Source organism: Vulpes vulpes, chromosome 14 (genome assembly GCF_048418805.1).
Source record: "Vulpes vulpes isolate BD-2025 chromosome 14, VulVul3, whole genome shotgun sequence".
Lineage (NCBI taxonomy): Eukaryota > Metazoa > Chordata > Mammalia > Carnivora > Canidae > Vulpes > Vulpes vulpes.
This window is the reverse complement of record NC_132793.1, coordinates 13,120,647-13,132,028: the sequence shown is the minus strand read 5'-3', so window position 1 is coordinate 13,132,028 and position 11,382 is coordinate 13,120,647. Positions and strand designations below refer to the sequence as shown.

The 11,382-nt window shown below is 41.9% G+C and overlaps 1 protein-coding gene across 8 annotated transcripts in view; it reads left to right on the top strand.

Moving 5' to 3' along the window:
* The first annotated feature begins 3,246 nt into the window (after positions 1 to 3,246).
* Positions 3,247 to 11,382, top strand: part of NCOA3 (nuclear receptor coactivator 3) — a 143,758-nt gene continuing 135,622 nt past the window's right edge. For 4 of the 8 annotated variants that reach the window (XM_026014647.2, XM_072735638.1, XM_026014646.2 and 1 more), the window contains exon 1: positions 3,257 to 3,415. The gene's annotated coding sequence lies outside the window, so the exon portion shown is untranslated. Of the gene's footprint in view, positions 3,416 to 4,610; positions 4,682 to 11,382 lie in introns of all 8 variants that reach the window. The other 4 variants (XM_072735637.1, XM_072735639.1, XM_072735636.1 and 1 more) reach the window with 2 other exon arrangements.

Below are 11,382 nucleotides of genomic sequence, written 5' to 3'. Positions count from 1 at the left end.
TAAACCGGTGAGCCACTGGGCTGCCCTCTTTTCCCCTTTCTTTCTTTCTTTCTTTCTTTCTTTCTTTCTTTCTTTCTTTCTTTTACAAATATATATTTGTAATTTTAAAAGATTTATTTAGGGACGCCTGGATGGCTCAGCGATTGACTCAGGGTGTGATCCCGGAGTCCTGGATCAAGTCCTGCATCGGGTTCCCCACAGGGAGCCTACTTCCCCCTCTGCCTATGTCTCTGCCTCTCTCTCTGTGTCTCTCATGAATAAATAAATAAAATCTTTAAAAAGTATATTTATTTATTTGAGAGAGAGAGATAAAGAAAGAGAGCACATGATTGGGGGGGGGGGGCGGAAACCAGAGGAAGAGGTAGAGAGAATCTCCAGCAGACTCCCTAATGAGGGTAGACCTAGGGTGGGTCTTGATCCCAGGACCCTGAGGTCATGACCTGAGCAGAAGCCAAGAATCAGATGCTTAACTGACTGAGTTACCAGGTGCCCTCTTTCACAAATATTTATTTTTTTTTTTAAGAAATTTTTTAATTTTTATTTATGATAGTCACAGAGAAAGAGAGAGAGAGAGGCAGAGGGAGAAGCAGGCTCCATGCACCGGGAGCCTGACGTGGGATTCGATCCTGGGTCTCCAGGATCGCGCCCTGGGCCAAAGGCAGGCGCCAAACCGCTGCGCCACCCAGGGATCCCCCCTCTTTCACAAATATTTAAATAGCTACTATAGGCCAGACACTAATCTAGGTGCTAGAGACACTGTAGTGAACTGAACAAATGTCTTGCCCTCTTGGAGCTTATGGTTTAGAAGATCTACCCCAATGACAACAGGAAGCAGAGATTTGAATGACAATAGGGAGCCAGCTAGAAAGAATGAAAATTCCAGACAGCAAATGGAATAGTAAGTGAAAGGACCTGACTGACGCATGCTTGGAAAGCTCAGGAAACATCAGGAACGTTAGTGTCTGGTATGGAGTAAGAAATGAGAAAAGATGTATTATCTGAGATCAGAGAGGGAAGGAGACACCGAGTAATTAGGGTCTGGGTTTTATCCTAAATGCAATAGGATGTTACTGGAATATGTTCAGGTTGGAAGCAACATCATTTAGAATGTGACTTTTCAAAGATCCCTCTGGCTACTGTATGGGGAATGGTTTATGGGATTACTAAAGGGAGAATCAAGGAGGGTGGCAGGACAGCTGTAGTTGTTCAAGTGAAAGTTCATGTGGGGTCTTTGCATTCATCTCTGGATTCTCAACATCTAACATAGTATTTATTACCTGTTGAACCCAATAGCATATACTGTCTGAGTGTGTACTATTGCTGATGTAGGGGGTGTTGAGAATACACCAGAGAACAAAAGAGACAGAAGCCCTGCCTTCGAGGAGTTTCAACCTAATGAGGAAAAGAGATATTAAATGCCATAAGTAAACAAAAATACATGGTATTTCCAACGATAAAAAGTGTTACAAAGAAAAATGAGGCAGGGAAGAGGGATAGAGAAAGCTGGGATTGCAGTGGGCAGGAATTTAAAATAGAGAAATCAGGGTGCCTGGGTGGCTTAGTTCAGTTGGGAGTCTGGGTGTTGGACTCTTGGTTTAGGCTCAGGTCGTGATCTCATGGGTCGTGGGATCAAGTCCTGTGTGGGACTCAGTGCTCAGAGGGGAGTCAGCCTGAAGATTCTCTCCTGTCCCTTCCCCTGGGCTCATGCACGCTCTCTTTCTCTCTCTCAAATAAAAATAAATAAATAAATAAATAAATAAATAAATAAATTTTTTATGAAATAGAAAAGTCAGGGAAGCCCTCACCGAAGAAGTGACATTTGGACAATGATCATGGAGATGATGAGGGAGGGAGAGATGTAAACTTTCCAGGGGAAGAAGTGAACTAGGAAGAAGTAACAAATGCAAGGTTTCTGAGGCCAAGGTGTGCTAGGCATGTTGGAGGGCACCCCAAGGAGGCCAGGGGACCCGAAATACAGCAGTGAGCTGGACAAGAAATGAGAGACAACCGAGAGGAGAAAGGTTATGTGGGGCTTTGCAGGTTACTGCAAAGATTTTGGATGACAGACCTCAAGTGACTTGGTTTTTACCAGGATCTCTCTGGCTGCTATGTTGAGAAGAGACTCCAGGTAGAAAAGCTAGAATGGAAGCACGAAGAACAGTGAGGAAGCTACTACCACAGTCCAGGTGGGAAATGGTGGTGGTGGAGCATAAGGCGGTTATTTTATTCTATTCATTCACACGCAACACAGCACTGATTCAATAGCATTATCTAATACGTAGTCCATATTAAAATTTCCCTCCCAAAGTCCTTTTTACATTAAGGAAAAAAACCCTTGATCTAATCGAGGCTCACCTAATGCGTTTGGTTTTCACTGTTCTCCCGCTTTGATATTTTTAAGAGTCCAGGCAGGGTGTTTTGTAGCATGCTCCACATTCTGGGGTTGTTGGATTGCTTCTCCTTAGTTGGGTTCAGGTTAGCTATTTCTTAGGGGCAAGGTTACTACAGAGGGGGCATAGGGCCGGTCCCATTGCATCATATCAGGAGACACATAATGTCAGTTTGATCCATTATTGGCGAGGCTAAGCCATAGTGTTGGTATTAGATCTTTCAGTTTAGGGGATGCCTGGGTGGCTCAGTGGTTGAGCGTCTGCCTTTGGCTCAGGTCATGATCCCAAGGTCTTGGGATCGGGCTCTCTGCAGGGAGCGGGCTTCTCCCTCTGCCTATGTCTCTGCCTCTCTGTGTGTCTCTCGTAAATGAATGAATGAATAAATAAATATCTTAAAAAAGATCTCTCGGTCTAGGGGTGTCTTCCAGTTGCGTCCACTGCAAAGCAAGCTACTTCATGGGATGACACGGACTGACTATGCAGTGAACACACTATTGCCAAACAACCTTTCAGCCAGAGCTTTAGCATCTAACGAACAACTGACCCCAAAGGGATGGATGGATGCTTGTTTTGAGGATCGGTACCTGGCACACAATAAAAGGTTCGTAAATGCTAAATATCACGGGGCGAAAGCAAGTGTGACAAGATCAAGGGCAGGGCTAGGGCTTGTATTGTCGTCCTCCGGACCCCGCCGCAGCTGCCAGGCAGTGGGCGGAGGAGAGCGGCCGGGGGTCCGCCGCATCACCACCGCCAGCACCACCGCCAGCACCACCACGCCCTCGCGCCCTGCGAGCCCGGCCGCGCAAGGCCCCCTGGGACCGGTAGTGCTGGGCGTGGCCTCGGGACTACATATCCCGGAGGCCCCCGCGCGCGGCTCCAGCCGCTGCCGCCTCAGCCCCTCCACAGCGACGGCGGCGGCCGCGGCGGCTGAGTCGGTGGCGGCGGCGGCGGCAGTGGCGGCGGCTGCGGGCTGAGCGGCGAGTTTCCGATTTAAAGCGGAGCTGCGAGGAAAATGGCGGCGGGCGGTGAGTGGAGATAAAGGAGGAGCGGTGGCGGGCGAGGGGGTGGAGTGCGAGGCGGAGGGAAAGAGGGCGAGTCCGGGGGCTGCCGCGAGCCGGCGGCTGCGGCTCGGCTGAGGCGCTGAGGGGCGCGCCGGGGGGGGGGGGCGCGCTGAGGTACTTTCGGGGCGTCGGGGCTCCGCAGCCGGGGGCGGCCGACGGCCGGGGAGGGGAGCCGAGGTGGGGCGGCAGCCGGCCCGGGGGTCTGAGGGGTCCGCACGCGGCGGGGTCACCCCGAGGGCTGGGGGGGCCGTGGGGGGCCCACTTTCCCCTCCCGTCCCTGAAGTTTTGCCCCCCCCAGCCCCCGGGGCTGCCTCAGGACGCTCCCCGCGCCCCCTCCTCCCGCTGCCTCAGCGCCCCCGCAGTTCTCCGGGAGAATTAGGGGGCGGGGGGGGGCGCGGACCCCACCGACCCCACCGACCCCCACGCCAGCCGCCAGCCTCCGAGTCGCGCTCACAGTCGCCTTGCGTTTTGCGGCTCTTCTCCCTCCTGCACTTGAGAGGCGTTTTTAATATTTTAACTCGAGTTATCTGCGGAATTTCATTCTGGCCAAGGGTAGGTTCTCCACAGTTTTTTCCTCCGTGAAAAGGCTTTTTTTTTTTTTTTTTTTTTTCCCCCCGCTACCTCTGCTGTGAAGGTTGGGGAAATGGCAAGTGGGAAGTTGGTGGATCAGATTTTGGGCGCTTTGGCTGTCTTTTATTATCACTAGTTACTACCCTCCCTCCCCCCTCCACCACCACCTCGTCCCCATCTCTCATCTTCCCATATATCGGTTCAGTTTGTGGTGATTTAAATTGTCTTGCACATGCCTTAAAAAAAAACAAAAAAAACAAAAACAAAACAGAAAACACCCCCCCCCTCCAAAAAAAAAAAAAAAAAAACCCAAAACACAACACAAACCACTAGCAAAAAGCCAGGAGCCGTTGGAAGGCTTAGTTGCTTCTAGTTTGAGGGCACTCGGGGTGGAAAAGTTAACCAAAAGAGCAGTCGTGAGAGGGAGAAAGCATCGTTGCAAAACCTCACTTAGCAGGAGGAGTTCGGGATTCCAAAATGGAATGACACGAAAGGTATGAAATTCTCCCGAAGTCGAAACTTTTTTTCCCCCCTCCCCCTCCCGAATGTGAAGACTTCCTTTTTTTTTTTTTTTTTTTTTTTTTTGCAGTTTTTGAGCAGCGCTTCAAAGCCAACCTGTTTTTGTTATTAAGCCTGTACCGTAAAGAAACAGGAAGGCGAGTGAGTACCAGCTGTCTTGCTGCAGTGGGTTTAAATGGATTTGAATGAGATGAGTGAGTGGTAGTAGTATTGAATGAGATTGCTGCATGCATCTCCTTGATTTAAATGCCTGGGCTCGGATCCACCTAACCGGCCCTTGGCTGCAAAGAAAAAAAAATAAATAAAAAAAAGCTTCTGTATGCGTTGCAGCAGGTTGTATAGAGGATGACGGAAAAAAAAAAAAAAAAAAAAAACCCAAAGGAAAAAAAAAAAAAAACAACAAAAACTCCAACCTTAAAGCTCCACCAAAAAACCCCCAAACACAGGTCTTGTGAATGCTGCATAAACTACAATGTTAAACAGAAATCTGGAAGTTCATGAAATGTTTGTTCTTGGGAAAAAATTTAAATTATTACTCGGTTATACCAGATATAAAACCCAACTCGAAAGGTACACAAACATTGAAAAATGAGTCTCTCCGGTAAGCCCTCCAATTCGAGCTCCTTGGAGGTTCCTAGTAGGTGACTACTACTGGTTTCTAGAGTATCTTTGGTGTTTGGAATAATTATCTTAATATTTTTAGTTGAAACATAATCTTGCTGGGTACCAAAAGCAGGAAAATAAAATGAACAGAAGAGAGGGAAAATGTGGTGGGAATAATGTTTTCTTTTCAGTTGTCTTGAACAAATGTTGATAGCCATTAAGAAAAGGCTTCTGAACTTAACACTGCTTATGTTGCCTTCTATACTACTAACACCTTTAAAGAAGTAACAATTTGTGGGGCTTTAGGATGAAGAAGGCTGCCAGGGTTCATTGTTTGTATGTAAGGTGAAGCCTCTGTAACATGTAAAATGATATTGAACACTATAGCTCCTGTCACTGGAGGTTGCTTCAGGTTCTGCATTTAAATGAGCAGTAATCTAGGTTGCCTGTGATCCTAAATTATAGTGGTATTTTATGTATTGGTAGAAGTGACTTAATTGTCCAATCAGTATTTAAAAAAAAAAAAAAGAGGCGTATGCCAGCCTTTAGCATATAGAACTACATTTTGGACATGAGGATTGTAGAATAGGTGGGAAGCTGTAATCTAGAGCAGTTGTATGAAATATTAAGGTAAAATATTCCTTACCTGCAGAGGCTTCAAAAATACAAAACAGCCTCAGCATAATTAACAGGATTTCTATTTTTGTAAGTTTTAGAATGGTGGTTTTAAATTTACCAACACTAACAATTCATTAAAAAAATTCAATGATGGGCAGCCTGGGTGGCTCAGTAGTTTAGTGCTGCCTTCAGTCCAGGGTGATCCTGGAGACCTGGGATCGAGTCCCACAGCAGGCTCCCTGCATGGAGCCTGCTTCTCCCTCTGCCTGTGTCTCTGCCTCTCTCTCTCTCTCTGTCTCTCGTGAATAAATAAATAAAATCTTATAGTTTTAGGCTATTATAGTTTAGGCTATTAGGGATGGTGTTAAATAAATTCACTATATTTTGAAATTGAGTATACTGTGTATCCTTCTGGGTATGAGTTATTTCTCATATCAGGGATAAATTTTTATCCCTATATAACAGTATTTCAATAAATCCTGCCCCATCTCTAGACAAATAAATTAGAATTTATTCAGTAAGGAGTGCGTGTACTGCTGGACCCTGGATCTTTTTTCTAGGAGATGCGAAATAAAAAATAGTTTTTGAGATGGTTACTTACTAATAAAACCTTCTTGATGGGTTTTTTGAAATAAACTTTCTTACTATGTCAGGGACATAGTATAAAGTTTTTTTTTTTTTTAACTGTATTATTCTAGAATAGTTTTTTTTTAAAGACTATGTTTTTTAGAATTCTTTAAAAAAGGTTTTAAGAATATTTTAGTTTGGTCTGTAGGGTATGATAGAAAACCAAACTATTGTCCTATGCTGAATTGGTATTAAAATAAATGGCTTTAGGGTTTCTTTTTACTTTTTTTTAGACTATATAATTTCGAGCCTTGGCCTGAAGATGTAGACTACTTTTGAAAACTTGATTTGTTGCAAGTTTAGAATGAGTAGCCTCCAGTGGCTGTTTGTCTACATTGGAAAGCGACCACAGTTTAATGCAGTTGTTACTCTAATGATATATAGGACTAGAAAAACTAGTTGTTGATCATGTTGACAAGTTTCTCATAGGTTAAACCAGACAGGACCTGTCCTAGTTTGGTTTGAACTTAGTATATATTCTGTAGTGCAGAATATTCTTTTTTTTTTTCATTGTTGAGTGGTTAAAACTCTGGGAGCAGAAAATTAGTATTGGAAATGCATATTTACTTTCCTTCTTTCTCATAGTTCATCAGATTAAAGAAATAGGTGACTGTATATTAATTTAGATTGAGATTGAGTACTGCAGTAAAATATAGGCATTTTCTTCCATTTTATTGAGTGCTTTTTTGGGGGTCAGAGGAGGGGATTACAAAATGAACATTTCTCTGTTAAAGTGGAGGAGGGGCTCTATTGTAATGAGGCTCATTCCTTCATTTTGTTAGTGTTTGTTAGATAAATTCATTTAGTCCACTGGTTTTTTGATAGGATTTCTGGGAGATTGTTTTGGGCTAAGGTGCAGTTTATCCTGAGTCTAACCTTATTTTCAGCTCCTAACAAATGATGGAATTGACTTGAATTTAATCGCCTTTCCCTTTCCTACCTTCTGGTAGAGAGTTGTTAAATGAACAGGAAAATGGCCAGAAGATACACAGCAGGAGTTGAAAGGAAGACCTGCGCTGTCTAGGAGGCTGATTTATCCACAAACTGGATAATCTTCTTAGACTGTGTACTGCCGGGTTCCAACTTTGTCAGCATTAACTCAGTTTGGTAGGTTCTGCTGGCCTAGGTCAGTTTGGGGGGGGGGGGGGGGCGGCGGTGGCAGTAATTAAGGTTTATTTAACTGTAGTAAATGTGGCTTATAGGCAAAGGAAAGTCTGACCTATCTGGCAAATGGATTTTATGCATTTCAAAGAATATTTTAAGAGCAAATGGACTAGTCTTTTCTGTTAGTCTTTTTTCCTAGTTTTCATTAGGGATGTCTGTGCCTTATTTTTTCCATTAATATTTTTTTTATCGATATGTTCTAGGAAAGTGACTTTTTTTTGGAAGGGTAACTTCTTGTCTGCTCTTCACTTATGAAGGTATTCTTCTAAAATGTTTAATTTCTTTGGTTAGAGGCTATGAGTAAGGGTTCTGAAGTTTCACTTTTTGGAAACTAGGCTGATTAGATTACTAAATTTAACTCTTCATCATCCACATAAGAATGAAAAGGGAATATTGGCATGGGTACCACATAGTAATGGATAATCTACTGCTCCCTGGGGCTTTGCTTTTGGTAGCTATGGCAGCTGAGTAGGAGTGGTAGATGGATAGATGGGAAAAGACTGCAGAAGTCAGCATAATCCTCAATTAGGATAAGCCTCATGGTTAATTGAATGTTGAGTGTACAGGTTAAATCCCATTATAACAAACTCCAGGGGACTAGCTAAATTATTTTGTTGTACTGGAATTGAGCTTTTTTGAATATTGTTTGGAATAGATTAGTCTTTTTATTTTTGTTAGAGGCGTTGGAAAAATTTTTATTGTAACAATTTGACAAGTTGTTACTTGTAAACCAATGTGTTTGACTTTCATATTTAATGCTTTTGCCTTTAAAAAGGAAAGAATTTATGCTGAACTGGGCATATAATTTATCCCCCTTCCCAACACCCACATGTCTCAGTATAAAGTAGCTCCATTGGTTTATCTCAACAATAAAATTTTTAAGTACTACTGCCACCATCAAAGTGTGGTCAGAGGAAATGGGAAATTCCCTAGGTTTCCAGGTGACTGCTGCTGGTAATTTTTCCTGCCCTTGATAGCTTTTTAAAATAAATGAATAAAAAAAAAATAGATGAATATACTCCAATTTGTTTTGAACTTTGTCAGTTATAATTAGGGTAGCCCTTTTCCATTGATTACAGTGTAGTTTGAGATAGAGATCCGAATGGTGTTAAAAAAAAAAAAAGTGATGGTAGTTTAGTAGTCATAAATATGAATTTTTCAGAAACAAGATTAATGAGAAAAGTACTATAATGCTTGGCCAGAAATACTTTTTTTTTCCTGTCCTGTACTTTGAAATTGGTGTTCGAATTTAAGGCATTTATATCCCACCTTCATATCTAAGGCTAGCATTTTTAGTTTGCTTAGAGAGTTGTGATTGGGTGCAGCAAGACATTTTTGAAGTCATTCTTTTAAGTAGATGTTCCATGAAGGAGGGAAAATCTGAAAGAGGGAATCTCAAAGCAACCCAAGCAGTGTTTTGAAAGTTCTTGAGTCAAGAATAATGACTGGCTAGTAGGCAGGAAGCCTGCAGTTGCATTGTGGTATTGTTCCTCCATCTTATGCATTTGAGAACTTGAGCACAAAAGAGGAGAAAGCATGGGGAGGGGAAGAAAGAGTTCTAACAAAAAAAAAGGAGAGGCTTTTAGAGTAAATATTCTTTACTATTCTGTTTAAGTAAAATCTAAAACCAAATTATTTTTACTTTGAGAGGAAGTATTTATCATAATCTAAGTGTCCTAAACTGATATTTTTATAAATGAGAGTGTTACTGGTGGAAAGAACAGCATTATCATACTTCGGTTTTAAAACAACTTAAAAAAAAAAAAAATCTCAGGGTACCTGGCTGGCTCAACTGGAAAAGCATGTGACTCTTGATCTCCAGGCCATGGGTTCGAGCCCCACAAGGAGTGTAGAGATGAATAAAAATAAACATATATATGTATATATGTAAGTTTACATGTGAAAGCCTTTGAATATTTCCCCTTGGTTACCTAATCAGTATCATTTGTTTGCTTGTTACTTTGAAAATGAAACTTACCTGTGAAGAATTGAGAATAATTTGTAAACTAGTACTGTAAGCTTCCTGCAAATTAGTCCCTGGGTCTTTCTTGAAATTTATAAAACAAAGAGGGTGGAGTATATATTCTTCCAAGGTTCATTATATTGGAAAATTCTATAAACTTAAAGCATTGTATAGATATGTAGAATAGCCTTATATTTAAGTTTTCTTGGTCAAACATTAAATGGATTACGCTCTTTATACCAGATAATGGTAACCTGTCAGTGCTGACTCATCAGTTTGGAGTGGATGACTGAGCTCCTGACTTCACTGTAGTATATGCTAGGAGTTGCAGAGCGCCTGCTTGCACACGTGTGCCTTTGTAAGTGGGAGGGGGAGAGAGTTTTCAGCCCCCTCCTTCTGTTGTAAGAAAATAAAGTCATATTTTTCTTTACTCTCAGTAAAACTGTCATCAGTGAAATGGATTATTGAATTTAAGTCACTGTAGAGTAGCTGTATCAGCTTGATTTTGTTTCCAGATTGAAATTTGGCAACTTTATTTGAAAATGTTTTAAGGATTACCCAGTATTCTCTTCATCAAATTGTGTCGTTAGTCTAAACACCTTCTGCTTCATCCAGGTTCATGGTGTTTTGTAAGACTTTCATCCCAGCCAAGGTAGTTGGCCCTGTTACTGTCAGAGCAAGTGTTTGGCTGCATCTAGGAAAATCTAACTTTGCTAGTGAGAAAAATAACTGCACACACATGTTGCATCCATTGGAGGGCCAGTAATATAGTATCTTCTTCATGTAATCAGACTATTACTATACTAAGTTTTAAGAGTACTATCAGGAATCAGTAAAATGAATTCAGGAAGCTACTTTCAAAGTGCACAACCACATCTAGATTGGTAGAAGGTGGATGGATCCCAAGTTAGGTAAACCTGGAATTGTGAACTTGTCCAGTAAATTCCAGTTTTCTTTTTCTTCCCTTAAAGTACAAAATCTTCCCACATGTTACTTTTTAAACTGATTTTTCCTAAGACCATTCTCTTAGCCATGAGGCCTTAAGCTTTAATCATCTTTAATTTGCTACTGTTTGGCGCTTGCCCACTCTCTGTACACACATACTTAATCAGTGTTTATTAAGCTTGTAGTGTTTAAGGCACTATGAGAGTTAAGGTTTTGACCTCCAAGTGCACACAATCAATCAGGTATTCACATCACTTCAGTACAAGGCAATCAATTTTGCTTATGAAGTCAAGGAGAAGTTCAGAGGGGGAAAGGGACTACTTCACCAGGTGATCTGGATGCAGATCTTTGAAGAATGAGTAAGATTTTAATATGGAGAGAGCAATTTCTGTTGGTGAGAGATCATTAGCAAGAATTCAGAGGTAAGGCATTTTAAGACTTGGTCATTTAAATATTCAATGTGTTAAGTGAGTGGATTTGAATAAACCTGGTTTTGTTTTTTCAGAATCCTATTGATATATTTCTCTTAAATATATTTATGTATACATATATGTTTTTTTTTTTTTTTTTTTTCAATTTTTATTTATTTATTATAGTCACAGAGAGAGAAAGAGAAAGAGGCAGAGACACAGGCAGAGGGAGAAGCAGGCTCCATGCACCGGGAGCCCGATGTGGGATTCGATCCCAGGTCTCCAGGATCGCGCCCTGGGCCAAAGGCAGGCGCCAAACCGCTGCGCCACCCAGGGATCCCTACATATATGTTTTTTAAAAGATTTTATTTGTTTGACATAGAACACAAGCAAGTGGAGCAGCAGGCTCCCTGCTCAATCTTACAATCCTGGGATCATGACCTGAGCTGAAGGCCGACACTTAATTGACTGAGCCACCCAGGCACCCCTTAAATATATTTTCATTACAATTT